Source organism: Cavia porcellus, unplaced genomic scaffold (genome assembly GCF_034190915.1).
Source record: "Cavia porcellus strain 051 isolate PalLab524CR breed Dunkin Hartley unplaced genomic scaffold, mCavPor4.1 scaffold_10, whole genome shotgun sequence".
NCBI lineage: Eukaryota > Metazoa > Chordata > Mammalia > Rodentia > Caviidae > Cavia > Cavia porcellus.
In genome coordinates, this window is record NW_026947493.1 from 8,841,098 (window position 1) to 8,868,284 (window position 27,187).

The 27,187-nt window shown below is 36.6% G+C and overlaps 1 protein-coding gene and 1 long non-coding RNA gene across 8 annotated transcripts in view; both read left to right on the forward strand.

The window, feature by feature from the left end:
* Nucleotides 1-27,187, forward strand: part of Plcl2 (phospholipase C like 2) — a 195,545-nt gene that overhangs the window by 2,951 nt on the left and 165,407 nt on the right. The gene's annotated exons all lie outside the window — the stretch shown is intronic.
* Nucleotides 570-27,045, forward strand: LOC134477828 (uncharacterized). Its single transcript, XR_010050066.1, has 4 exons — nt 570-1,753; nt 7,526-8,959; nt 20,315-20,441; nt 21,140-27,045. It is a non-coding gene; the product is annotated as an uncharacterized LOC134477828 (long non-coding RNA).

The window sequence follows — 27,187 nt, forward strand, 5'->3', positions numbered from 1 at the left end:
TTCTAAAGGGTTTTAAGGAGTGAATATAGTCAGATGGTTCCTCTATGCATAGAGGTAGGAATAGGTGGTAGTTGAGGATTTGAGGGACTAGCGTGTAGTGAATGCTAGAAAAGAGAGGGCAGTATTTATGGATGTATTAGTTGAGGAAAATTAGGCTCATACATTTTTTTCCCTCTGGTTTCAGTCTTCATTACAATCTTGACATCCCTGTTGGGTAGCGATTCCTATGTTAGAGGAAGGAATAAGGGCCTAAATGTGATAAGTGGGAGGTAGAGAAAGGGGACTGTTGTTAGTATGCAGGACAGATGCAGAAATCCACTGTAGGCTGACCAGAATTATGTTTCTTGTTTAAAATCATTTCTTTGGTACTCCCATCTGTTTTGCAAATATGGTATTGATAAGAAATTGTTGTAAAACTACATTTTTCTACCAAAACAGATGCATAGGTCTATGTTAAAAGAGCTCCTTGGTTACACAGTGTTGATGAAAATTTGGAGTGAGCAGCCTCGTAGAAACTTTTACAGATACCTTGAGGTAAATAAGTTATGGAAATAATAACCAGACTTTTCTACATTTCCTTAGCTTATTGAACATAACAATGTACTTCTGACATTATTCACAAAAGCCCATTACTTGATTTTGGGGAAGAAGCTATTATGATTTTTATCTTAAGTAATCTAGTAAGTGAAAATAGCACTTTCATTTTCTCTTTCCATTATTTCATCATACTATTCAGTATAATCTATGCTTTATTTTAAAACAGTTAATTTGGTTAATTGTTCAGATGGCTTCCTATGCACCTTTTTCCAAATAGCATCTTTTAAACTTGGTCTAAAAATATGAAGTAGCATTTTAGGCCTTAGATTTCTTCTTAGTTTCAGAAATAAATGACATTTAAAATGTCTATAGTAGTTTGTATGGTGTATTTTAATCAGAAGTAATTAAATGTTGATACTTTCAAAAATGGTTGGATTTCATACAGTAAGATTCACCCTTAGTGTCCAGTTTAGTGAGCTTTGACAAACATAGAGTCACATGGTCACTACCTCAGTCAAGATACTAAGCAGTATTACCACCTCCAAACCTCTACTTTCCAATCTCTGTTTAGTCTTCCCTTCCCCACTTTCCCAAATGATGTTATCTATTGATCTTGGACCTTTTTTTGGTATTTCTAAATTTCAAAACAAGCTAATTAGATGGTAACAATGGTTAATACATCGTGTATTGTTATCTTTAAATTAGTTACTCGGAGTACCAGATACCTGCATTTACTTGTCTTGGGCTATTTTTAGAGGTCGGAAATAAAGCTATTATTGTAGTAAGAATGTCTGATACTTACTAAGTACTCCCTATGTGCAAAATGTGTGAAGAGTACTTACCATAATTCTCTGACTTGGTCTTGTACAGCCACAGAAGCTGTGGGAAACCAGAGCTCAGAGAGTTCAGCCATGCATCCGAGGTACTGGGGCTGGTTGCTGTACCTCACTTGACTATGGCTAAACTTCCCCCTCCCCCAAGTTACACTGACCTCTTAAATGTTCTGTGTAAGTAAAGGAGAATTGATGACTTGGAAGCCCTGATTTGATCTTCTCCTTTGAATGTGAAGAATGTTGGAGGGGGAAAGAGAACCTTTACTTCTGCTGGCAGAAGAAACTGACAGATAATACAGCTCTGCAGCTGTCTCATCACCTGTTATGACTGCTTGCCCAGGCCTTCCAGCTTCACAGTGACTAATAGTCTGACCTTGTCCAAGGTGAAACTCCTGATCTTTTTGAATATCATTCTCATTATTATGGTGGCATCGTGTTGTGTAGGAGAAACACTATCTTTATGCCAACATACATGTTGATGCTGAGCTCCCCAACATAAACAGCAGATAGGATTTTCATATCTACTATATAATCAAACAAAGTAATGAGAACATGCACTTGCATATTATATTGCTGCATGGTTTAAATAAAGTAGACTCTTTGTGGGCAAAAACTGGTATGCACTTACCAGTTCTACACAGGTATCAAGTACAGTGGCACTTTGGTTCACGAATGCTTTGTTTGAAAAAATTTGGTTTACAAACAGAAGTGTTGGGCAAATTTTGTTTTTCTTTGCATTGGGTGTCAAACATAAACATGGCCATCTTTTCCAGAATCTTGCAATGAATTAAATTTGTGAACTGAAGTAGCACCCAATAACTATTTTTTGTATGGTTACTTTAAAATATATTAAAATGAATTTTTAAGAAATGTTCGTATTCTCCTTTAGTCTTTCTTTTGATGGGAATAAATAAAGACAACTGTGTGTTCAGTAAACTCATGGTTATGTGATATATATTACACATATAGTAACTGGATTAAAATAAGTATGTTTAGATAGACAGGTGCATCCTAATGGTTATTTAGGTTGGGAGAGTCTAATGGTCAATCGGTAGCTTCACATTTTACTTCATACTAATGCATTTTAGAACGCACATGATAAGCGTTGAAAGATCAAGGCATAGTTGCTTATTTTAGTCCACTCAAACAGCTCTGTCACAATTTAGGGTTCAGGTTTTAAAAGTAATCACAGTGTATTAATTCTTATGTACTAAAATTATTTGATGCTTTTTGTTTTTCTCTTCCTCTTTTCCATCCTCTCCTTCCCCCAATAGTAGTATTTGACTTGTATTGTTTTTCACCAAATCCATACAGCACATAGGAAATTGTTCTACTAATTACTGCTATCAGCTGCTTAAGTTATTTTCTTAGAGTGCTGTCTCCTAGAGTCAGTTCACTTCCTTTTAGAGTTCTGTTGCTCTGTTAGGAGTCTAAACTAGACTTTTTATACTTAAATTATTCATTCCTTTATATTTAACAAAATAGGACCCTGTTCTTTGAAACAAATACAAGTGAAATATCATAGTTTCTCTTCCAATGTCATACATGCATACCCCAAAATAGGTTCTGTATTTCTTATTAGTACTAAATTTTGTGTGTCATAGTGGGATTCAGATTTTTTTTTTTTTTAAACCAGTGGGCCATAGAATTTGGAACTGTTTGCAACTGACAAACTTTTCTTTACTGGTAATAATGGTGACTCAGGAGGGCTGTGCTTGGCATAGGAGTGTCAGTCACAGTGGAGGCATGAAACTTTTAGTTAGATTTATTTTCCTTGTTAGAAGAATTCCATAGCTTTTAGGTGCCTAAAGCATATAAATGATTACATTGAGCTTCACACAGTGATGAGAATAGTTCAGTCTTCTAGCAGGGTATTTGTCACCTGTGTATTCTAAAATGGTAGCTGGACTCCCTGGCCACTAGCATTTGGTTATATGGCAGGGTTAGTCAAGTAAAATGTGTTCTAACTAATTCTTGGTTTCACTGTTCTCTGGAGTTGAGGGCTGTATGCAGGCCACACATTGCGTATTATTCAAGAGGCAGCTATGCTCACCACTATACCATCAATGCCGCATAATGTATGCTCCTCTTTAATAGATCCTGTCATGAAGTTTTTCTAACTAGTTAGATCAACTTAAGTAACCATCAAGTAATGTGAATTTCAGTTGCTATAAATGCACATATTTGGTGTTTTCAGAGGTGTTTTTTGTTGTAACCAATTTCGATGGCTCTTGATGTCACCTAACTGAGGCTTCGGAGATGGATTTTCCTGATAACTGATGATATTGAGCACCTTTGCATATGTTTTGTAGCCATGTGGATGCTGTCTTGTAGAAATTCCTGTTCAAGTCTTTTTCTCACTTAGAAAAGTTTGTTAAAAATTGATTTGGATGACTTCTTTACATTTTCTAGATAATGTCTTTTGGGTGTTATGACTTTGAAGATGTGTCGTGGTACCACTTCACCCTCTTAAAGAGTACTTTTTAATGAATAACTGTTTCTAGTTTTAGTGAAGACCATTATATCAGTATTTCCCTTTATGGTTATTATTTTTGTGTCCTGTTTAAGAAATTTCTACTTAAGATGATGAAATACTCTTTTATTAGTTTTACTGATCACATTCAGAGCTACAATCTACCTGCATTTTACAATATACCTGCACCTGTATAGCCTAAGATAGGAGTCAAGATTTTATTTCTTTTTTTTTTTTTTACCAGTACCGGGGATCGAACTCACGACTGCCTGCTTGCAAGGCAGACGCTTATGCCACTGAGCTAAATCCCCAGCCCCCAAGATTTTATTTCTATATAGATATTTGATCAATTAATTCAGCACCATTTAATTGAAAATATGTTCATTTTCCTACTGTACTACATCAGCCCTTTGTTATGAGTTAAGTGACTGCATATGTGTGTGTTTGTGTTGGTTGTCTGTTTTGTTACATCTGTTTGCCTGTCCTGTGTTTGTACCACAGTCCTTCCTTCTACTAGGTGTATACCAACAGAAATTATTCTAGATGTACATTGAAAGACAGGCACAGACTCCTTAAGGATTACTTACTGTAAAAGTCCCAAGTTGGAAACAACAACCCAACTTATAGAATAACACATTGTAAGAAAAATTCTGTGAGAAGAAGAAAACAAAAAAAAAAAAAAAGAGAGAGAGAGAGAGAGAGAGAGAGAAAGGAAAGGAGGAGGGATCTAGGAAGGAAACAAAGAAAGGAGGAAGGAAATAGAAGTAAAGAAAGCTAAATGGGTAGGTGACTATTATGTGTACCACTGAAGTCTGTTAAGTATAATGTTGAGGGAAAGAAACTCTACACAAAAGAATATATATTTTAAATTCATTTATGTAAAGTTTAAATGCAGGTAAACTGATTTGGGTGATAGAAGTCCAAGCAGTGGTAATATTGGGGCTGATGACTGAAAGGGGGAACAGAGAAGCCAGTAGTGCTTGGTTTCTGGATCTGAATTCCAAGCATGAATTTGCTTTGTGAAAGTCTATCAAACTACACACTTTTGGTTTTTCTGGAGGGACAGCATGCTTTGGCATATAAGATGACCTAAACAGTTAAATTACGGACATTAATCAAATTCAAGTATTTATCAGTTATTTCTCCCCCAACTACTCAGGGCAAACAGCTTTTACGGCTTGCTGCTGCCTGCAGGTCCGCAGTGGACGGTGCTGGTGTGTGGTGAGAGACTTTGAGACGTCGCAGATGTGGAGGGAGGGAGAGGGGCTTGCTGACAGCACATGAAGATAGGACCTTTCCTGGGGTTTACTGAGGACATAGAAGGAGCTGGGTCTGGTTGGAAGTTTGGCACTTGATCATTGTAGTTATTGGACACTGTCATTGCAATTGCTTGGAGGTTTATTTTTAATTTTTTTTAATGATGTAGTTAGGATAGTTCTGAGCATTCTAATCCTTTCAAGTGTGCTCATAGTCTTAATATTAAAAAATATGTTGCTTATACAGAAATTTTGCCAAGTTCTCTAGGCCTATGGACAAAAGTAAGAGTTGTTGGATCACCACCGAACGGCAGTATTTCTTGGATCTCATGTGGTCAGCAGAGTGTTAGTAAGTTCTCTCTGCATATTTTGTCCCATCTAAATATTCTTTCAGGTAGGGAAGCAGGGAAGGAAAATGTGATAATTCAGCTGAGTCATTTCAGGACATACTTGAATTACTTGTATTTTAAAATATACTAATGTGCAGATACTACCCCAGTCCATTAAATCAACCCTTTTCCCCCCTAAAGCAGCTGAGGAGCGGTCAGAGGGTCCCAAGTGTTTTTTTTTTTGTCTTCTTCCTTTTTATCGGTACCAAGGATCAAACTCATGACTGCCTGCTTGCAAGGCAGGCGCTATATGCCGCTGAACTAAATCCCCAGCCCTGGGTCCCAAGTGTTAAGAACAGCTCTGAAGTCTTTTTACACGTGTTGGGGTCCTTGAGCACTCCTGAGGGCTCGTTTTATATGTGGCAGGGACTAGTAGTCTAGCTTTAGGCTTTTTGCTCTCTCTGAAGAACAGACCTCTGAGGTCTTACCTAAAAACAGCAAAAGACCGTTATATATGCAAGGAGACGGAACTTTCTGCATTTCTGTGCAGAGGTTCAAACCACAGACCTAGACATCAGTTCTGGTGCCTGGGGAGCTCTGTGTTAAGGGGTGTACCTCTGCTTGGCTAAAGCGTTAAATACGTTCTCTTTGTTGTAAAAATTGTGTGAAATTCTTATCTGCAAGATTTTTAATGTGTCTTTTGGGTATCTGAGCAAGTGCTTTTTGCATGACTGATGTGTTAAGTAAAACTTGTATAGACTTTGGGAGGGGCATGTTGTCTGAATGATGGCATTTCTGCGATGCTATTGTTGATTAGATTCTTTGCATCAGAAAGATCTGTGCTATATTTGTCAGTTTGCTAATAAAATCATTAACTACTCAGTCTCCCACCAAAACTTTTTTGGTAGTCACATCTAATTTTTCCCCACCTCTTAATCTATAATTCAGTATTCCTACATTCCTCTTAATTGAATATCATGTTTTGGTTTGTTATTTTTTATTTCTGTTCACTATGGCTTAGGTTTACTTATCATTTCCGGTAAAAGCAAATCACTACGGGCTCCATGTGTTCTCTCCTAGTCCATAACTTTTATTAATTTTCAGCACTGTACACTAGTTGGTTGGCATAATTGCTTTAGTTACTATATCACTAAACTCTTCATCTCAGAGTCTTGAAAGATTCTGTTACTGAGGTAGCAGTGACCATGACACTAATGAAAATAATCAATTTCTGACACAGAAATTTAGAGAAAAATTCAGGAATTCTGTTAAAGAAATTAAAATAATTGTGTATGGTTTATATTTTTAGTGGACTTGAAAAGTCAGTAAAAATTTTAATAGATGAAATTACAAATTATATTGTTTCTCAGACAGAATATCAAATTTAGAAGACAAATTTAGATGATCTACACTTTACGTATGATATATTTTGATTTCTAAGAAAACAGCCTAATATTTTACTATAGTCTCCATAAATCAAAATAAAGCCTTATGTTGATTTGTTCATTCCATAAAGATGATTATCCTGAAGCAAAATGTTGAGAATGTAAAGTGGCAGCTACACTACTTTATAATCACAAAAATCTATGAAAGTTCATTTGTGTGCTAAGTGTACATAGTTCTTTTATCTCTACCAGCTACTTTTAACATCAGTTTAGCATGCTGTCACAGTGATCCTGTGGTCACCACAGTATTGGTGACCCCCACTTTAGAGATGAAAATTTTGAGGCATGTGCATACAGAATTATACAAATTGGTTATGCAAATTTTCAATAGGGTTGGCCGTGCCAACCATGACTTTTATATCAAGGTGGCATTTTATACTTCATCTGCTTGAAACATACAAAAATAGAAACCAAGTGTCATAAAAAGGTAATCTTAAGGCAACACCCATTTGAGGTAGTGAACTCTTTGTTTGAAAAACCAAAAAGTTGTTTTTCTGCTGTAAAAGGAACTGAAGTTTAACGCCTTGGTTGTGTGTCCCTATTCCACCGTTATTTAGAAAAATTAACTGCTCCACTGCTTGTTCTGATAAGGCAGAACATTTATGTGTTCTTGAAGTTTAAAACGTTCCATATTTCCACCAAATTTATTTAGGTGCCTACCTGCTTGTTCCAAGACTGTGATAGTATGTTGCAAGCCACTCTGGAAGCTACCTGCAGCTGTAAGAGTTGTGCGAAAGATCCTGTTCCTGGGTGACTAAAGACTCTTCAGAATGTGAGAGGTTCATGCTGGGGCAGTTCACTGGACCACAGGATCAGGCTGAGATAACAGGCTGCCCTAGTATCAGCAGAGAGAAGGATTTCACTCTGCATACAGTTAACTCCTAACATCCCTGACTTGGGCAGTATCTGCCTCCACAAATGGGGTGACTTCTGGCAAGGGAGTAGACAGAAGTCCAGCCTGTCACTTTCCTTGCTATCCTTAGTAGGTCATCTTAGCTCTTGCTTTTGAAAAGTGCTTGAGCCCTTACCTGAGACTTGTAGAGTTGTCCTCCTGGTACGGTGTTGGGCTGCCTCTCCTCCTTCTTGTCCTTGTACTGTGAATGCCACCCTCTCCACTCTTTTACATCTTTTACTTTCTCCACCCGTTTGTGTCCCCCATCAGCATATAAACATGCTTAGGTTCTTAAAACCTAAGAAAGATAGCACACACTTTCAGCTCTCTGCTCAACTTGCTCCTCACATTCTCTCCATTTGCAGCTGTATCTTGAAAGCAGAGCTATAAGCCCCCTTTTCATCTCCTTTCCTTCCTTTTATTCTTTACCCTCTCCTTCTAGTGGATAGCATCAAAGCTCTCTTGCCACAGTTATAGGCCACCTTCTCCATTCTGCGTCTGGTCCTTGATAGCCTTTCCTTAGTCATGGCTATATTATCCACGGATTCTTGATGATTTGGAAGTTGATGTCTCCTACTCAGATTTACTTGCACTGCCTGAGGTTCAGGTGTTTACTCAGTGTCCCTTCTAACATGTCACCTGAACACTTCCCTGAAACATGTTCAAATCTGGCCTTTTATCCTGATCCTACCTCCTAGCCAGTCCTTTTTTGGAGTTAGTTTTGCAACTGGCTTTCTCCTTTGTTTGTGACCTTTGCATTGATCTGTATGAAAGAGTATTCTTTAAAAGGAGTGACAAGCTCTTATTTTGTAAGAAAAATTTACGTATTTATCTTTTTAAAGTAGTATGATTAGTTCTGATATGTGCTTCTTGCTAGAGTTTAGATGATGAATGTCTCCCCAAGATATTAAAATCAGCATTACTTCAGTACTGCTGTTGGGAGGTGAGATAACCTTTAAGAGGTGGGGCCCCGTGGGAGATATTTAGGTCATGGAGGGTGTTCCTCTGAAGGGCATTGTGGACTCAGCCTCTTCTCCCTTTTTTACTTGCCTTGAAATGAGCAGTTTGCTCTGCCAGGATGCGTACCTGCTGTTGCCATTGAAGTATGGCCACCGGAATCTCAAAGCATTGGATTCTCCTGATCTTGAATTGGAACCTCCAGAAATAAGAGCAGAAAAACTTTAGTTATATCAGGTATTTTGTTTTAGTGATGAAGAGCTGACTAATGTACTATTATTTAAATCAAACAAGTCAATGGTTTCTATAGTGAGAACACGAGATGAATTAAGTTAGTGTAACTTTCAGTCTAAAATGGCTGAAAGAAATCGTACAAATGTCTAGGTGCTGATCGCCTCTAGCCTCAATCTCCATTAATCTTTGAGAGCCTCTTGTAATCATTTTTCATGTATTTTTTCCACTTTAGATTACAAAGCAAAATTTAATTGGGATCTAGCTCAGTAACATCTGTTTATGTGGAAGGTGTTATAAGTTAGTGTTTTCATGCCAGAGAGGGACACTTGAGCATTTGAAAAGGAGTAGTCCCAAGAATTTATTTTCTTTTAAGTTTCTATTTTAAGTTACACCTGTAAACTGAGACAGCAGTTCTTATCTAGGGACCTGTGAATTATAGCCCCTTTTTTCCCCCATTGATTTTTTTTCTTGTTACTTTGAAATTTATTTCTTAGAAAAAAATTATCTTTTATGCCAAAGATGTTACTAACAAAGATGTTACTAACCCTTTTTGCTACAGGCGTTAGGTGGAACATGGTAATGTTATGTGTGGTCTGGAAGTCAGCAATGGGAATGTACCTTCATGTTACGATCTAGTTTAGTTTTCCTTAATAAGCATTGAGGCAGGCCTGCCCTATAGATATCTGTCACTTCTTATATTGGAAAAGAAAGCAAAGTATACCGGACGTTCTACCCTTTAATTTTTACTTTTTATTGTTGAATATGGTGATATACAAAGCCTCTGTGGTGTTTTTGTTTTTGTTTTTCTTGGTGGTAATGGGGATTGAACCCAAGGCCTTTGCACTGGGTTACATCCTCAGCTGTTTGGTTTTTTGATACAGCGTCTTGTTAAATTGCCCCGTCTAGGCTTGAACTTGCTATCTTCCTGCCTCCTCACACTCTCAGAGCTAGGATTATAGGTGTGCACCATCACACCTGCCTCCCTGTGCTGGTTTTACAGAAGAGGTCGAGTTTGACCATTCAGCAAGATTGTTTTGTGAAACAGTGGGAGAAGCTACACCTTGTCAGAGAGACCCTGTATCGTTTTATTTCTTGGAAACAATCAAATTGAGTTTGTTGGCTCAATGTAAAAGGAAAGAGTTAAAGCAGCATTTCTAACATGACACGATACACTCAAGATTGCTGATATTTCTTCTAGTACTCTTAAGCAGTGTTTTGCCAGGACAGGTCTCTTCAGGCTGCACCTGCATGACCCAAATGGGTGTTCTTTGTTATAACCAGTTGGCGGTTTTCACCTTTTATGTGCATGCAGAGAGTATCAAAGAAGTATCTATTGTACTCTGTTTTGGGAGAGTACTGTGTCCACAGACACCTTTAAGCTGTAGAACTGTGATGGCAGAAAAACACTTATTCTGTGAAAGAGGTAACACCTAGATATGAGGCAACCAAGCTGGCTTTGCATGAAAGAGTCCCTTGTATCCTGAACACTTGCACCTGTCTAATGTTCCTGCTCAATTTTCTCAAGCCTACTGGATAAGCTTATTTGTTAGCTTTATGTCTTTCTGATGAAGTCTTTTATTTATTTTGAGTCTTACCATTATTACCATTACCATAGATGATGGAATGCCCAAGTCCTATCCTGGAAGCAGAGCACCTCCTGACAAGTTAGGCAGGGTACTACACCGGCAGCGTTTTTGCAACCAGAAGCCTGTAGATTCCAAGAAAGACTATTGAACACTTTAGAAGGTTATTTTGGTTCTGACAGCTTCCGTTGAAGTTCAGACTGAATCTCCTCCTTCATGACACACAGAGAGTATGGTGTGATCCTAGCCACAGAAGGCCCTGGTGTGTGTGGGTGTAGGTAGTGATGCAAGAGACTGTAACCAGAAGTTTGAGGGATTTTCACACTCTTTCACACATGTTGTCCTATCCTACCCAAGAGATCTGTGACTCTCCACTTAGTACCACCAATCTCTCTTTTGTCATTGACACAAAAACTAGAAGTCAAAGACCAGGCCCCAAATTCAACTTCTAAATTAAACCAAAGTAATAGGCTTCTATGGAAATTCCTTTTTTTGTTTACAGTATACTTTCTCTTTTATTTGCACAATTTTGATTTATTGTATCTGAGAAGCAGCCAGTTTATTACAGATTTTAAAGAATTCTATGTGAAGGAGACGGATTTTCATCTATGCAATTGTGTGCTAAAAAAATTACTTTTGTGCAAACCTTTTTTGGTGCATGTGTATATTTCTGAAAAGTTTTCATTTGAATTTCAGAGGAATTTAAATCCAAACAGTTGATTTAAGTAAATTTCTGTAGTTGTGGCAGCTCCAGCTCAATGTTTAAGTCTCTTTTGAGTATCAACAACATGCAGGGAGCCTCTTGGTTTTATACCCCTGTCTTTAGAGAGACTGGAGGAAGGTGAGAAGGGTAGGGCCCTGAAAATGGAGGGAGGCACGGATGGATGCCCATAACTCACCAGGTTCAGCCAGATTACCCCGAGCTGTTACTCTGGTGAGACTAATCCAATCCACCTAGAAAAGCTTCTGAGATAAGGACTCTATATGTAGCAGGGCTGTATAATGACTTTCATAAAACAGTGCCTTTTTCTTTTAGTGAATCTTTTCATGCATTAAAAAATTGTATGATTTGGCATAGAGTCACATCTATTAATGTTACATATTAAAACACTGTATTTACTTCAAAGTCCCAGTTTTGTTCTTCTAATTTGAAAAGGAGTTAAAAAATTTTCGTTGACTCTTAAAAATATTGTGGGCTTTCACTTAGTATTGTGTCAGCAGTGCTGATGGATAGGTAGGCCCTGATGTGTGCAAACCATCCTTTCATTTTTGTTCTAAAATGTATGGGGAATATGTGAAATATATATATATGAGTATGTACCTTTTACTTGTATATTTTCAAATAAAGTTGAGAAATATCATTAAGCTACTGGGAATTTAAATTTTAAGAGAGATAATTTTGTAGTCAGTAACATGTAACTTTATTTTCAATTTAGATGTATTCTTAATTTATGCCAATACATTAATTTTCAAAATTTTAATTATATTTAATTTTGTAAAGTTAAAATTCATTGTATTAACTTCAGTTATGACTAGCTGATAAAGTTTGAGATTTATTCTTCTAACTGCATTTCCAATGGCAAGTATTTTAATTACTTTACTTTATGAGTATGTGTTTTTTACACATAATTATTTTCTAAAATAAATTAGCTTCATGCAAGAACTTATGTATATCTCTTCTTGATTCAGAGATGATTTCTATGAATTCTTTGAGTAAAAATCTATTTTAACAGGTAGACCATAATTTGTGACTAGGAAATTTCAGAGTAGCAAGGAAAGGATGCTAAGAATAGACTCTGTTTATTTACTCTGCTCCACCCAGTCTAAAACATAGCCTCATGGCTGCAAACATTGAGAAGGCCAGTAGTGATTAGGAAAGTGGTTCCCTCCTCTCCACCTTCACGCACACCCACATCCCAAACCTCTATACTCCTGTCCCCAACTGCAGAGTTGAAGAGATCATTCTTATAGTTTGTGATCTGGTTTCCTTTCTTTAGCAACTTAGATAAATAATCGTTATAAGCTGTTATCTGAACAGGAGTTTGACTACACTATTTTAGTTTTCAGTTCTTACCATCTTTTTACTTTGATCTTTAAGCTTTGTCTCATGGAAGGAAGGCTGGATGTTGTGGATTTTACTAATAACTATACTCCCCAATACTTGTCAGTTTATAATTTTCAGTTTTCCTGTATTTTTCATGATAGTCTAAAAAATGGCTGCTAATTAGTTTGTGCTTTAGAAAAAGAGTCTGAGTTATGAGTTAGTTTAGTTATTGGATAGGCCTGTCACCTAAGAAAGATGTAACTTTCACAGGAATGAATATTAATGAGACAGGCCTGTCATCCCTGAGAATCCTGGAGAGGAGGTGCACAGCTAATACAAAGTGGTGACCACCAGAAAGGCAGCCCACTGATACCAGTTTGAGTCATCTGCATATTTTATTAGGTGCTTGAAGCCTCAGTCACTATTCAGACCCCTTCTCCATGCCCTGCTGCTTTAACCTCTGTTGTGTTAGATTAGGTGCAGTGGGGCCCTGTGGCACACATGTTACTTGCTTTTCGTTCAATACAAAAGATGTTAATGTATGAGTTGCTTTTTCTAGACTGAAACCTCACTATTTGGGTTTAATTAATTTGCTGTATTGTATTTCAGTTCATTTTACTTCAGTACCAATATAATGAATCTTTACTACATTTTTTTTATCCTGACTTCTATTTGTTTCAGTATTTTATTCCAAATTATATTTAAGGAAATGTAAGTAAATATTTAATATTGTGGGCTGATTTGGTACTCTCAGATTGTTATTCCTATTGTGTTTGGTTCTCTTCCCTTTTTTGATATTCTTTCCCTTTTTAAATTATGGAAAATAAATGATACAAGTAGAGAGAACAGTGTAGTGAACCTATGCATACCCATCACTCAGCTTCAGCAATTTTCAGGTCAGGACCAATCTTGTTTCCTCTGTACTCCTATCCACTTACGCTTGTCCTGTGTTACTTTAAAGCAAATTTCAAGCAGTGTGTTATCCATAAATATATTTATAAATGTGACATTATCATTTTATCTAAAATTAACAACAGTTCCTAAATATCATCAAATATCCAGTTTTAAATTATCTTTAAAAGTCATAGCTTTAAAAGATTAAAGTTTATTTAATTCAGGATCCAGAAGATCCCATACATTTCTGCTGGTTGATGTCTCTTACATGCGTTTTGAGCTACTTGGGTATCAGTCGTTGCCTGTGGGGAGGAGGATATCAGATCCCTGGGTTAGTTGAAAACTGTTATTAGCCAACACTCAGGGCAAGTTGAGATTGGGCAGGGCAACATTATTGCTGTGGGAGTTGGATGGGAAACTTCCAGGCAGGGGGAAAAGAGTGACCCTTCCCCGGCACAGAGCAGCATGGGTCTTTCCAAAGACCCTTCCCTGGCACAGAGCAGCATGGGTCGTGACTCGTTTGGGGGAAGGAAACCTTAGGGGAGGATGTTGAGGCTATGTCCCATGCTGTGGTTTATTATGTTTGACGATGGCTTTAAAAATAGTTTGTTTATTTATGTGTAGGTGACATTAATAAACAAACTATAGGAATGACATAGTATATCAAGTTATATTTATTTTCTGATAGTGTCTGATTTGGAAAATTATGATAATGTGTGTGAAACATTGTAGCATCTTAAGTTTACTAGAAATCTGAGCAAAGTATGTATCTGTTTTTCATTTTATTATCAAAGTAGTGTTAGTATATGATGACATCCCAGGGGAAGACCACAGTGTTCACCAGGTCCCAGGGTAATACGGGAAGGCTTATGCTTGCTGTACTTGGAGTAAGAGTAGAAATATTTTTTTAATTCTAGAGATAAGTATGTCAGCCTTTTATTCCTAATACATTTAAAATATTTGAAGAATTGTTATAATTAGTTGATGTTCTTGGGATGAGTTCTTTGTGTGGTAGCTTAAAATATATACCTCAATGTACAGAGTGTTGCTGTTTCTTGATGGCTCGGGCCTGGTGTCGTCAGTTACTGTTTATTAGTGAAGCCATGTAAGTTCTTGCAGCTTCCCTATCTACGGAAAAGGGATGAGTAGTGTTCCTTCAGAGTGCTGCTGTGCTGAGTAAATGGGAACAAGTACAGGCATACTGCAAGAGTTTGGCATACCAAAGCACTCAGTGGCTTTACATATCATTGTTTGTATTTTTACTGATGTTTTCATGCTTATTAAATATTCTTGAACTCAAGTACTCTGAGCAGACCGTGACTAATGAAGAAGAATTAGGAAATATTGTGTCCTGGGCTTGAAATCGATACACTACAACTCTGATGTTCTTCTTTTATGTTCTTTAACTTTCTTTATATTATCTAACAAATTTAATGTTGCTATGGACTCTCCATTCCTGCAAAGCCAAGAGTGTGTCTAAAATAATTCTATCTTTTCTGGTTTGAAATAGCCTATACTGGGTTAAATGTTATTTCTTTTTGATAATTAGGAAACTCAAAGTTAGGATAGCTCATTTCTTCTTTAATGAAACTTCTCATTCTTTCTTTTCATCTGTAAGAGACAGTAGAATTGGTCTGACTCGTTCCTGTTACTGTTATTGGCCATGGCCCACTATGATTTGTACTGACCCATCAGCACTGCCTTCCCTCCTGTTCCAAGATGCACTAGCCTGGTTCCCACCTAAAGCCAGTTTTTCCTTTCAACCAGACGTCTCATCCTCACTTGCCTAAATGGCTAATATACTCAGCATTTTTCGACACCTCCCTGGATTGTTCCCATCAGCATTCTGATGTTTCTTCTTTGTTCTTAGTGCTGTTTCTTCCTTTGGCTCTTGCCCAAATTCTTAGCCTTACTTTGCAGCAAGAATAACTTGACTCAGCTAGGTTCACTATTTTCAATTCCTTGTTTTTGCTTTTCTTATAGTTACTCTATTTAGATTCTCACCACCATTATTTACCAGAACTGGTCTTGTCAAGATTGCCAATATCCTCCAGATTCTGAAATTCATCATTCAGTTCCCCTATAAGGAGCATCAGCATCCACATCAGCATCAGCATGATATGGCTGATCATTAACCATCTCGGTTCTCTTACTTGGTTTTCAGGGGTTCCTCTCTTTCCCAGTCTCCCTCCTATCTCATTCATTGACTTTTTTCATTCCCTTTTGCTGATTCCTCTTTTATTTCTTGACCTTGTGATGTTGCAGTGCTTCTGTCTGGCTTCCTTCCTGCCTCCCGGCCTCTGCCTCTGCCTCTGTCTCTGCCTCTGTCTCTGTCTCTCTCTATCTCTGTCTCGGTCTTTGCCTCTGCCACTTTTTCTGTTTTTAATGGTCTCGTCCTGTCTCAAGGCTTTAAGGGCCCTTCATATGCCCACCACTTCTAAATGTGTACCTCAACTCCTAATTCTCTTTTGTGGTTCTTGCATGTGTATCCAACTGCCTACTAATCTTCCAGTTTTCATGTCTGAAACCTACTTCTCCTTTTCCACACCCAGCCTGCTGCATCTGTAGCCTTCCTTATCTTAATTTGATGACATCCTTCTAATTGTTCAGCCCTTAGAGTCATCCCTGACTCTTCTTTCCCTCAGATCCCACATTCAGTTTATCAACAAGTCCTTTTGGCTTTTTCTTTACAATATACCTAGAATCTGACCCTGATAGTATTATCCTTAACGTTGGGTAAAGATGCAAAGGGAATTTAGAATCTCTGTCCCCAATTAGCTAATAACCTATAAACTTCACTTTTGTTATACATAGATGCAGGACTTCCAGAGTTCATGTAGTTGCCGCTTGGACAGAAGAAAACCTGAGCTCTCTCCAGAGACTGATAGATTTTCCTTCTGAGCAAGTTTCATGAAAAATGCACATTATCACTTGTTTATTGCTTTGCTTTTATAAATAGCACATGGATGCCTTGCTTCACAGGCAGCCTGCCCAGTGGTTAAGTACAACAACTAAATTATTTTGTTTTTAAATACTTGGTCTTGCTTTGAATTTATGGAAATATTTTGCTTGTCAGTTTTTAAAAATAGCCATATGCCATTTAAAATTGTATCAAGACTGTGATTGATCTTCAACCTTAGAAGCAAAAAAGCAGACATGGAAAGATTTATAATGATGAATTTTGGTATTGATATGTTTGGACATCTGCATCCTCATCAAAACAAAAAAATGCATCCAGTTGAGTAAAGTCGAAGGTCCATCTGGTATCATTTTGAAACTATTACTTGTTAGTGGTTTAATGTTTGTGTAGTGACTTTGTTCTCACGTGCTTTATTTCACAGATTTGTGTTTGTTTGTTTCTCCCTAAATAGCATGTCATAGGTTGTATCTGTTTACTTTACCATTTTTCTTTGAAGAGCTCTGAGACCTTTTCTGTTGTACAAAGTGATGAGCAGCATTGCTCAAAATGTCAAAAATAGATTTGCAGGCTTCTGACAGTGAGACCAGGTGCTCTCTCCACAGAGTTATTTGGCTTTTTTTTGAGTTATTCTGCTGTCTTCGTTTTTAAAAATATTAACACAGGGGCTTGAAGTATAGCTAGCATATGTGAGGCCTTAGGTTTCGTCTCTAGTACGATGGAGAAAATAAATAACAATAAAAATGTAGCAAATATAATATATAATTGTGTTGACTTCTAGATGAATCCTACTTAAATCTGTAAATAGTTAGCTTCCTAATCGAACCAGACCAGACCAGAATAAGCCAAAGGAACCAAAAAAACAAGCTTCTTGAGACAATGGTGTCCCCACCAGCCAATGGTGTTTTCGTTGTCTCTCACATCTATCCCATCATTTCTGGTTTTTGTTTTTGTTTTTTGAGACAGGGTCTCACTATCTAGTCCAGGCTGGCCTGAAACTCATGAGGATCTTTCTGCCTCAGCTTCCCAGGTGCTGGAGTTACAAGTATGCACCACTACACATTATCCCATTGTTTTTGGTGCTGCTACCAGGTTTCTGCAACTACCAGATGCTCAGATCATTACAAGAATTAACCTTCCCCCGCTTCTCTTTTCCCCACATTTTCTCCTTTTGAAAATTTTTAAAATTTTCTTTTACATTTTCAGTGTTAGTACCCCTGTTGGCACTACTTTACACTATTCTTTACTTAGCAGTTCTGTGCTGCCTTTTGCCCTGAGGCTGAGCCTGGAGCTTCATTTTGGTCTCCAGAATATGTACGCTTGTCTTTCCTCGCTAATCCTCCAGGATCCTCTCCTGTTTCTTACCACCCCTTGTCCTGGTGAGACTAACCCTGCAGCTCTATTAGTCCCTTAGTCGTGTACAGTAATTTGATGCACTATTCCAGAAATGCTTTTTTCCTCCTGCTAACTTGCAAGTCCTGCCCATCTCTGGAGGCACTTCTTATTAGCTAGACTTTTGGTTGTAGGGGTGCCCTGTCTCCTTTGTCTGGGAAGATACTTCTGTGAATTTATAAACACTTTCACTTAGAAGTAGGATTGTGTGAGATATAGTGTAAAGTTTTTCATAATCCTCTATCAGATTATTGCTAGAGTTCTATTATAAGCAAGTAAATGAATATTTTAATGCTTGATGTGTTTACTTCAAATAATGTTGGCTGTAAAGAAAATCTATATTTAAATGTAGTCAAAGATTTTAGGAAATAGAAAGTAACCTTGTTTTGAGAAAGGAGAATGAAATCCAATTATTGAATAGAAATGTGTAAATGTATTTGTGAATATATACATAAAATGCCTTTTCCGTAGTCATTTTTTGTATCATACTGTATTGCTTTAAAGAAAGAAAACCTATAATCATTTAGAACAGAGTGTCTGAGGTGCTGGATTTTAGATGCTTATGACTTTGTGTAAGAAAGAGCTCCGTATGCATTTTGTTCCTATTATGGAAAAGTAAAGGGAGATTCCTACTTCAAATTATTAAAATATAGTCTTAGTGTAATATTTGCCTTGGTGTTTTTGTTTTTAAATTGTTTTCTTCAACACTCTGATATATGTTAACTTGCCAGATTTCTCTGATACTAGGAACTTTTAGCATCCAAAGTATGTGTTGTCATAATGTTTTCAATTTTACAACTGTGCAGTGTAGTTCAATTATATTTAGCCAGTGCTGAGTTTTTTTTCTTTTTTCTTGTTTAAGGTAGAACTTTTAGGGTATGCTATTGCTTATTAGAAACTGTTTTAGTGTGAGTTGAGGAAAGAGAGCAGAATCAGAGCAAAAATTAAGGTACTCAAACATAGACCTTAACATATTGAATAAAATTTTCATGAGATTAAAGTAAATTTTATATATGGAGAAATTGTATAATAATGAGCAGAGGAAGGAGTCATGGCACAATATATTCAGTTTATTTTCTTAAACATTAATATTTTCGGCCAGGGATTTAGCTCAGTGGCATAAGCGCCTGCCTTGTAAGCGTGCGGTCGTGAGTAGGATTCCTGGTACAAAAAACAAAACAAAACAAAAACGTTAAGATTATCTAGAAGAAAGATTAGCTTTTAAAAAGTACATTTCTTAAATTCATTCATCTTTAAAATTAGTAATTTGAATTGGATTCTGAGCTTATGAATGAAATACTAATAATATGAAATATTAATATTTCTGATAGTAAAATATTATCAATACTTTAAATTGAATTTAAAAATCAAAAGTCTTTTCTCATTCCTATCCAATTTAACTAGATTAAAAATGTGTGGATATCTCTTTTTTTGGTATGAATTTGGTAAAATTTGGTTCTCAGGAAGTTACACTGTAGTAAAAACAAATGCTAGAGTCTTAATAGGATTTAGGGACCATGTGTGTTTTAAGAATTTAAAGGTAATTTCAGAAAATATCACTACATTTTAAAACAACACCTTCAGTTTAGGGGAATAAAGATTTGATTTGCTTGTAAAGATGTCTTAGTGTGGATTGTAGAGCAAATCAGTTAAAACATCTTTTGTAAAGTGATAAAGAACAGTGACTAAATTAAACAATGCTTGTAACATTATGCATTCTTTTTTTTGTGACATTAATGTTTTTGATTTAAGGCCTAGATTTTGCTTCAGCCTTCACATTGATTCTGACCTTGACTTTTTTATTTTTAAAATGAGAGATTCTGATATGATTGTATACTTTGCTAAAACCTCATTTAAACCAGAATATCTTTGCTGTTAGAATTAAAATGTTCAATATGTACTTCCTGTTGGAGTCACTCATGTTCCATAGTTCATAAGTTTTCTTGACACTGGAAGTAGTTACTTCCCTGTGGTTTAGATCTATTCTCTTGTTGTTTATGAAGGATTCTTTGCTGCTCTTGTATTTTTCCTTTTAATTTTATGGTTTTTTTTCTCTTTTTACGTAGATGGTATTTCATCAGTGTCATTGGGAAAGCACTTGTTGATTTATTTTTTGTGGCATTCTCTCTTACAAATTCATCATTTGAACAACTGGAAATTCTGATTATTTCCAAAAAGGTTATTTTGGAATTATTTATATAATTCCAAGGTTTGATGTAGGGAAAAGGACGATGGCCTTCCAGTGTCTGCCCATGTACTACTTAACAGCTTTGTGAAAGGAAGAAACAAGATAGGAGAAAAGGTTAGAGTGAAGAGGAGAGCCATTACATTTCAGAAGCTGGTAACACTATAGTATATAACATGAAGACAACCCACGCACAACTTGCTCACAACTCAGGAATTGATTCATGAGCATCTAAATAAGTCTGCATATTCTTAATGAAATCAAAGCATACTTAGTAAAGACCTATAATCTTGAAAAGCATTCTTCGTTTTGATCGAACTGAAAGTATTTTCACGTTTTGCAGATGACAGTCTAAACTGTGGAACTAACTTTAGGAGAGGTACAGTTGACTCAATAAACCTGTCATGCTGAGGACAGACCTGAGGAAGGAAGAGAAATGTGGTTAAAGGTTATTCAGCTTTTTAAAACAGGTATTCTCTTTGATAACCAGGTATTCTCTTTTTAAACTGGTAGTTTCTCACATATTTTGATCAAGAAAATTTAATATTCTTTGTTGAGTGCTGGATTTTGGTGGAGCCAAAGAGTTTTTAAGTGAACTAATTCCTTTGTCTGCTAAAGTTTTTATTGCAGTGTTGGAAAGGGGATATTTAGTGACCTGTAAGGTGAAAAAATGGTCAAGGGGGAAAGCTGCCTCTTAAATTATTTCTGATGGAAAAATGTACTGTATTTGAGAGCTTGGCATTTGAACTTGTTACTATCAAAACTTAAGGGATAGCTACCTTCAAAACATCCAGTATATTAAAGAAAATCAATACTATTCACATAAGTAGTTAGTGGTATTGAGGCATCAAATGTTATGTGCTTTGTGTAACTGCAATGACACCTTCCTCAGTTTAGAGGAAGAATTAAAGTTGATGATGAATATTTGGAATTATTTTGACATCTACTTAAAATGCACATGTATTAGCAATCTAATTTAAAGGATGAAATTAAAATGCTTGATGTTTCCCCCCACATTGATATTGAAAGCTATATGGTAATTTATATCTTAGGCTTTCTTCTCTTTTTTGTGGTCATTGTTATCTGTGTGTCATCAGCTAGTGAAAGAATGACTTCTGCATTCTTTATTTCCTCCCCCCTTTTTCCTTACTTGTGTTCTTTGTGTTAGGAGCCCCTTGGAGACTTACAGTTTCCTCAGTAGATTGCCTGGAAGTAACTGAAGAGTGAGATAGGTATGCTATAAAAGGCTCTTCCTTCCCTGGCCCAGCCTTTTCCTGGTGCGTAACCTCTCTCTGTCCTTCTCAATCCGGATATGCATACAGCATGGTCCTATTTTGTTAAGAGCATACATCCTTTGTGTACTAATGGATTTATCTTCTTTTCAGTTAGAGTCATGTCTGAAGGGTCTTTTAAGTTTTTTGCTCTATCTAGCTACATAGCCAATAGATACAAGAATTTCTTTTACTAGGCACAGCAGTAATACAGAGTTTTAATGCCCCCTCTTTTTGGTTATTGTTTGTTTTTGGTCACAACGCGCTCTTCTGATGGTATAAAAATGTAAAAACATCTCTAAATTAGTGGCATAAACAATGGCTATTTTATTATGAGTGGATTCTGTGGGTTGGCAGTTTGGACAGGCATATTAGAGATGACTGATCTCTATTTGCCAATGCCTGGGGCCTCATCTGAGAAAATTTGAATAGGTAGAGTGACTCAAATGCCTGGGAAAGGGGCTGGAGGGTCCACTTCCAAGATGGTTTTGTCATTTATTTATTGGCACCTCTGCGGGGATAATGGAAAGGTTGGATTCAGCTGGGAAGCAGAGTGCCTGTATGTGGTTCTCCAACATGATGATCCCAGGTATTTGAATGTCCCCTATTGTGAGCCTCTCAAAAAAAAAAAAAAACAAAAAAACAAAAAAACAAAAAAAACAGATGAAGGCTGCCTGGCCTTTTCTAACCTACCCTTAGAAGTCACACTGAGTCACCTCCACTGGTTCTTTACTTAGGCGTAAGTCGTCGCCCAGTCCCAATTAGAGGAGAGGAGAGTAGGACCCCCTTTGATGAGGGAGTGGTAAGTTCACACTGAAAAAGATCATGTGGGATGGGGGGACAGTATAGTGTTCATCTTGGAAACTTACATAAAAAGGAAATTGCAGGCATCTTGATTTTCAATTTCATAGCAACTGATTGCTCTTTTCTTATGTGAATCATTCAGATGTTTCATTGTTTAAAATTTAGCATTAGGTAGAAAAAATAATTGGATGAGCACTGGAATAGTCCACTCTTTACCTGAGTGTATTTCTACCTAACATAACTTATATAACTATTTGAGTCAAAGGCGAACTGTTCATCTCAGACTTAGTTCAGATCCTTAGCCAGAGAAACTAAAATAAAACTGTAAGATTATAGCAGAGTACTGTTAAGAAGAACAAATTGTCATCATGAACTTTGCAATCAACAAGATATTTAAACTAGGAATATGTGTAGTATGACAATCTCATCAATTAAGTAGTTTGCTTGAAAAGTTGTATATTGATAATTAGAGAAGACTTTGCTAGTCACAAAATTTAATTTTGGGGCATAGTGATGAAATAATTTCTTCCTTTCCTATTTGTGACAGATCACTCTTATGAAAATGCAGTTGATTTACAAGAATAATAGATAAATCTAACAACTAAATGGATTAGATAATATATGAAATTGCCCTTTAACATTAACAACTGTACTGACTCTAAATAGTATTTCACAGAGAGAGATGCTTATTGAGTTCTGAACAACAACTCTGTATTACTTTAGTGAAAGGGAATGTCCACAGGGTAAAAGTTACATAGCTTTGAGTTGGAGGAAAAAGACTGAGGTATTATTACTACCCAGGCAAATTATTTCACCTTGTTAGGTCTCAGTTTCTTCATATGTAAAGCTCAGGGTTTGAATCTCTTCTACCTCTATAATAATTCTTTGACAGTTGCTCTTTGTACTCTGTGTTGCACTGGAATAAGGCCGTTATATGGCAGCTCAGAGTTAATATTAAATATGGGAATACAAGGGTCATTTGGTTAAGTTCCAGAAAGTTTATAAATCCTGATCACTTTATGTTTGGTGGCATATTAACCAAAAGTTAAATGGAAATACTTAAGAAAACTGAATTAAATAAATTACTTAAAAAGTCTACATATTTAGAGTATTTACCAATGATCACACTTAGAAATGTTTTAGTTAAAATTGTTAGCTTTATTCATTTGAACTCTAAAACTATATTCCACTCATTTGGATCCAGCATCTAAATTACTAAGTGATAATTGAGTAAGAAATAGTATAATTGCAGTTCTGAGGCTTAAGCTTTTCTGAGCTTTAGTGATGCTTCTGCATACCAGAAGTCTGGAGTCTAGACAGTGCATTATTTTTGTATAGTGTGGCCGTAAGATTCTAAGAACTTGTGCGTTTTGCCTCAGTTTTCAAATTTACTGTCATCGTCTTGGTCATATTCTCTGACTTTTTTCAATCCACTGCGTATATAGTCATGTTTCTGTTTTCATTAATAGTGTTACTTGTTTTCTTTTGTTGTTGTTAAGGTGTGTCAGACTCTTAACAGTTTCATAACCTTTTTAAAGAACCAGTTTGTGGTTTTGTTGATCTTACATATTGTTCTACTCTGTTCCTTATCTGTTTCATCAGTTTCTGGTTTTATCTTTATTATTTCCTTTATCCTTTTTCTTTCTTTTTTTATTTTAAAGAGGATAAAACAGAATAAAACCAATCAAAACAAACCAGTTTAAGAGATACAGAACTTCAAAACATTATGAAGTCAACAATAGTTACCATAATGCCTTTTGATGTCTTTGAAATAGCTGCAAGTAACTTTGGACGTAGTAAAAATCAAACAGAATAGAATAGAAACAATAAAAGCAAACAATGAATACAATAAAGGATTTCTAACAAGTCAATAGTAATTCCAAAATGGCTACCATACTATATCTTGCCATCTTTAAGATAGCTTCTCCTGCTATCAGATTTACCATAATCAAACAAAACAAAGAGAATAAAACTCAATCCAACAAAACAATGGAAATGATTGAGGACCTCAAAACAAGACCATAGGGAATCAACAATGGCTGCAACCCTCAGAAGGAGATCCTACTAGATGCCACACTGTGTACCGGTATCTTCTGAATCTATGATCAGACCACTGGCCCTAGACCCGCAATATTAGTGAAACATCAAAGCACCACAGGCGTCCAATTGCATTTCACCTCCATAGCTATTATCACAGCCTGTGTTTCTCCAGATAAGTTGGTCACTTATGATGGGGTGGGAGTGGGGATTGGTACTTCTTGTTTGCCAGCCGGCACTGGAAGGGCTGGGATCTAGCTGTTCCCAGTCCTGTGGTGGCCTGCACGTGGTGTTGGTTTCCAGATTGGGCTTGCTTGTTGGTGTGGCGTTGTTCTCTCTCCCCCTAGTCCTCCAGTGGTACAGACTCACGGGGAGAGGGACTTAAGTCTAGCTGTTTGCAGTCCTGCGGTGCCCCGTGCGTGGTGCTGGTTTCTAGTTTGGGTTTGTTAGCTGGTGTTCTCTGCCCCCCAAGTTGGCCACTGGTGCTGACTCACGGAGAGAGGCTTGGCTCTAGCTGTTTACAGTCTGGTGGTGGCCTGCATATCTTTTTTCCTTTTTCTTTGGTTTATTATTTCTGCTAATTTTTTTGACTTTTTAAGTTTTATGCTTAGCTCTTTAATATTTAAGGCTTTTTAAAGGTTATACTGCCCCTCATACGTTTGCCTTAAAGGAAGTGTACATTTTTATAACTGACTTTTACTGGCATCTGCTTGAGGGGGAACCAACTTACTCTTGTATGTATTTTCCTCACAATGAAAAAGAATCATCTCAGGTAATGATTGTTTCCTGGGACTCCTTATCAAAAAGATTCTGTGGATATAGATTTTAGAAGTCTGTTTTAGAAGCTGTGAAGGCAGAGCTAGCAAAGCAATTGAAAATTCATGCAGGCAAATTATAAAATAATGAGCATCCATTTTTCACCCATCTATAGTATCAGTCTAGGGTAAAATCATTAGAATATATTCTTGTTAACCCAGCCCTCTACTCCTGCCCCTGAAGAGGCATGAAAACCATGCAACTGTTTTGTGTTTTTAAACAAATAAAGTGATGTGTTCATAATATTTTAACTCTGCCATTTGTAGTTGAGTTACTTTGTTATCTGTGAAAGATCTTCCACAAAGTAGCCTGTGAATGTGACAATAGGATTGTGAATCATTAGGTTATGGGTTCCAAATTCTAGAGAGGCATTTCAATTCCCAGTACTACCATCACAGCAAAAAATAAAATAAAGTCATCCATGAGACAGTTACTTCTTATTGATTGGATTGCTTCAGAATATCATTTAACTTATTAATACATTTATTACATGTAATATTAATCTTTACATGTTTTTCTTTTAGTGATGATATATTATGGCATTACATTACATTAACTACTACAGGCCTTCCACATAAATTACTTTTGTTTATGTGTAAATACAAATTGATTTTTACTTACTATGATTATATGATTAATTGAGAAGCCAAATAACTGCAAAGGTCAATAAAATATTTAAAAGTAGATATGAAAACTAGATAGAGAGAAAGAGAGAGAGAGAGCACATGTGCAAGAGTTGATCCTCTGAGTGCTGCAAGTGGCTGTCACCACATGCTGTTTTGGCTATTGCTGAGGGTAGAGAGGACTGACATGCAGGGAAGGCATGCTCACAGTATGTAGAAATGGCAGTGCTCATATGAATTTTGTTTTGCAGTACTGGAGAATTGAAACCAGGGGTGCACTATCACTGAGCTACATCCTCAGCCCTTTTCATAATATTTTTTATATTGAGATCTGCTAAGTTCCCAGTTTGAACGTGAACTTGAGGTCATCCTGCCTTAGCCTCCTAATATGCTGGAGTTACAGATGTACAGCACCATGCCCAGCCTTGTATGATACTTTTATTAATGTTTAAAAACAGATTTACTTCTCATTTAACAGGAGGCCATACATTACATATAAATAGAAATTTACTGTATAATAAAACCACTGTATCATAACTACTACTAAATGGCAGTCTATAGATGTGTTTTGATAATCCATTATTGATAATTTGCTTTTATCCTGGCCCTTTTGAAGAAGTTTGTGGTGGAAAGTGACACTAGAGTTATATTACATGTTTAGTTGAGTTAGAAAATGTATCTGGATCAACAGATCAAGGCCGTTTTTAAAGAAGCACTTAGTATTTTGACTTACCATCTCCTTTGTGTGCGTGCGTGTGTGCCTGATGCTAGGCATTAACCCAGTTCCTTGAAGTTTTTTTAACCAACCCTAGATCTTTAAAGCATCTTTAATTATTATATGTTTTTTCTTATTAGTGGGTCTATCCATACAGTAAGTTTTCCCAAGGGAAGGGGCTAGCGATCTCTGCTTCTTGAGTGTGTATTTATAGTAACCAATGCTTGCTGTATGACAAATTAAGGGAAATGCTAGTCAGATGTTTAGTTTTATCTTCTAAAATGGATTGTTTCAATTAAAGTATCTTGAAGGGAATCTCTCTTTTAAATAATACAGGCCAAGCAGATTGTTTTATTTTAATTTAGTCATCTGCCTTTGTAATGTAAGAAGCCTTAGCTGTATTGAAAATGTGACTTGCCTGCCCAGTTGTACCAGACAGTTTGAGAACTGTGTCCTGGGGAGTCTCATACCTATTCTTGGCAAACTGATAGAATATCTAGTAAAGGGTAAAATCTTCAAACACAGGAACTGGGAATAATCTTTTGAGGAAATAGCATCTGGATGTCTCTGAGAGGGGATCCTGTTTCACCAGGCTTTCTTCAAAAGCTGGGTCACAATGAAGAGACAAACAGGAGATGAACTGCTCCCTCTATCTTCGAAAAATGCAAATCAGAATTGTTGCATGTTTTGAGAGAACAGGCTCCAAATTTTTAGAATATTTTTACTTTTAATTTTAATATGCAAACACAAGATTTTTTCCTCCAAGGATGTACATCATCTTGACCTTATTATTAACCACTGCCCCTTTCTGTTAGTCATCAAGAAAGAATTTGATTATGAAGTGTCCAGATAGAACTATTCTCTAATTACGACACAAGAAATATTAAAATAACTTGGTGGAAGACTGTCATCCAAGAAACTGTTTGGACGTTGTAAGAAAAATAAAGTTG